Below are 2,884 nucleotides of genomic sequence, written 5' to 3'. Positions count from 1 at the left end.
TCATGAGCCTTTCATTAGAGCTCCTGGGTCCAGTTTTCAGTTACATGGGTCAGTACATTTCCTTCTGTTTGAGCAGGTTTGGGTTGGACACACATATGAAAAAAAGGCAAGGCCAAGGGCAAGGCTTAACTTATTTGGCTAATAAAGATACCATGAGCCACTTATAGATTTAGACAGTTTATTACTTACACAGAGAGCAATCAGAAGAGTAAGCCAAAGGTACCAGCTCCTTGGATCTTTGTCCCACACACCAAGAAGGACGGCACTGACACAAAAGGAGCCAGATGCATGGAATACACATCGTGAGATACCCTGTTGCTGAGAAGCCAGCTCTAGATGGCAGCTAAGATGTTTTATGTTCTTCATTTCTATTCTGAGGAGAGTGGGACAAAAGCCCCGTACTTCAGCAGAAACCCAGGAGGCAAGGAAAAGAGATAGGAAGGGAGGTGATAGATGGCTTCACGGTTGTTTTTTAGAGACTTTTCATTTTCTAATGTTCCTGGAGAATTACATGACCTTCTGCCAAGACTCAGAGAAACTGCGATTCAAGCCAATGCCTGTATAGGTACATGAGAGGCATCCTGGGCACCGGATGGAGCTGTCCCCCTCACGAGTCTTGAGTGATACATCTTCTCTGGTGAACGCTTGTCCCCGTTTTTGTCAGTAGTATAGGAAACTCATCCCTAAGTGTGAGGAATCCTTCCCACCTTCTGGAAGAGCATATTTCCCAGTACAGAAGCTAAAAATGCTAGATTCTCACTTTCTAATTTCCTTTACACCTTGCATTGAGCATCGTACAGAGGATCCACCTATCGGATCTGCCCACTTCAGGCTTTCACACAGACGCTAGTGTTGAAATGGAGCCGAGACCACACGGAACCTATCCGGTAGCATAAATACTAAACTTCCCATGGCTTTGGTGACACCTGCTCTGGCGACAGTTTGCATTATCTGTGAAGCAAAATGGAGTGTCCCAGCCCAGTGGAGACGGCAGCGGTGTCTTCACCAGGGATTTAGAATGCTTTTCGGTGTTGTTTTTGGGTGCATTGCCTCTCACCTTTATTCCTGGGCTTTCCTGAAGATTCTGTGAACAACTCAATAGCCTTTAAGAATACTAATGTTCGTTCAAAGTGAGAGTGTTTCTCTCAATTGTAAATAGGATTGTTAATTGATATATCTTCTAAGAAGAAAATTTCTTTCTTTTTATGAAGAAAATTTCTTTTCTTTCTTTCTTTTTTTCTTTTTTTTTTAATGTCTAAGCACCTGATCTTCCTAGGTGGTCTCCCATCCAAGTACTACCGAGGCCCGACCCTGCTTAGCTTCCGATATCAGATGAGATCGAGCACGTTCAAGGTGGCATGGCTATAGACTAAGACAAAGTTTCTAATACCTGCCTACCACTCGCCATCTTCCACTTACTATCTGCATTACGCAGGCATCATCTGTTGATCATCGAGCCATCTTTCTATGAGTCCTTATGATCAAATTCTTCAAAAATCTAAAGAAATGCATTTCTAACAATGGCATTTCAGGTTTTGTGATAGAAAATGTATGTGATTAAAACTGATACACACTCATTGGATAAAATATGGAAAACGCATTAGAGTACAAAAAAATTATTAATAATCCTATCATTGTATTTTTGTCTTCTAGTCATTTTTCTATGCATATTTGCACAGTGATGTGATAGCATTTAAACAACTTCTTTTTTCCTTTATGAAATATCATAAATATATCCCATATTATTTATAAAATTCATGTTACTTTATTTTTGTGTTTTTGTAGGCTGTTTTTAGTATTGCGCTGTTATAAATATCTCTTATTTTTAATATCTTTGTTCATAAAACAATTTTTCTATGTTTCAGGTGAATTTCTTAAGTATATGTTCCTGAAAATGATATTATCAGGTAAAAAGATGTAAAACTACCTTGATACATATATCAAGTTGCTTTTTAAAAATTGCTAGCTTGATAGTCAAAATAGTACTTTAAATGGATAAATGGCAAAGGGTAAGAAGAGATGATTCACAAAAAAAGGATAGAAAAGTCAAATAAACAGGTGAAAAATATTCAACCTGTTTAGTAATAAAATATTTAAATTATACTGAGTTTTAAGCTATTTCGACGTAAAGATTTTTTGAACTATTAACATTTTATGGCTGTATCTGCCTAAGAAAAAGTCTGATACATTTTTAAATGATTAATAAATCTAAGGGAGGGACGTATTTAGACCTACATCTATTTGTAACAGGTGCATCAGGCCCACACCTATCTGCTCTTTATTTTTTCTTCCAATGACCTTGCAAGGTAATGATGGATTTATTCCTTTTTGTTTTATATCTCGCTGAATAAATACAGTGTGCCCGATGGAAGTGGAACAGGATTTTTACACCAAAAGATTTATTCTTTCAGATCGCATTTATCTTTGTTGGAGAAGAACCTCTCCTCCTGACTGTCCTTGTCAATGACAGTAGCCCAGCATTTTTATGGTTGTTGTTCATTATTTTGAAATGTCTACCCTCTTCTCTTCTTTGTATTGGGCTGTTATTATTACCTGATGTTCTTCTCGATGTATATTTTTTCAATTGCTTGTTCCTTAATGTGTGTACATTTCCCATTCGCACTGTACATTTAAAAATGCCAGTTTTAGACATATTGAACTTCTGAAGTTATCAAACTTCCATTTGTTTTCCTCCTTCAAGATTTCGTTCTTTTTTATGACTGAGAAATATTCCATTGTATACACTTCCTCTTCTTTACCCGTTCAGCCATTGATGGACACCCAGGCTGCCTCCATATCTTGGCTATTGTAAATAATGCTACAGTGATGGATGCACATGTCCCTTCAAAGTAGTGTTTTGGGTTTCTTCAGATAAATACCCAGA

General features: G+C 37.4%; 1 pseudogene; it reads right to left on the bottom strand.

Annotated features, from left to right (window-relative positions):
* Positions 1-1,252: 1,252 nt before the first annotated feature.
* On the bottom strand, positions 1,253-1,370 carry LOC118612164 (annotated as a pseudogene).
* Between the last annotated feature and the right edge of the window lie 1,514 nt (positions 1,371-2,884).

This window comes from Rousettus aegyptiacus, unplaced genomic scaffold (assembly GCF_014176215.1).
Source record: "Rousettus aegyptiacus isolate mRouAeg1 unplaced genomic scaffold, mRouAeg1.p scaffold_m13_p_15, whole genome shotgun sequence".
NCBI classification, from domain to species: Eukaryota; Metazoa; Chordata; class Mammalia; order Chiroptera; family Pteropodidae; genus Rousettus; species Rousettus aegyptiacus.
The sequence above is the reverse complement of the archived record's forward strand: the minus strand, read 5'-3'. Positions and strand labels throughout refer to the sequence as shown.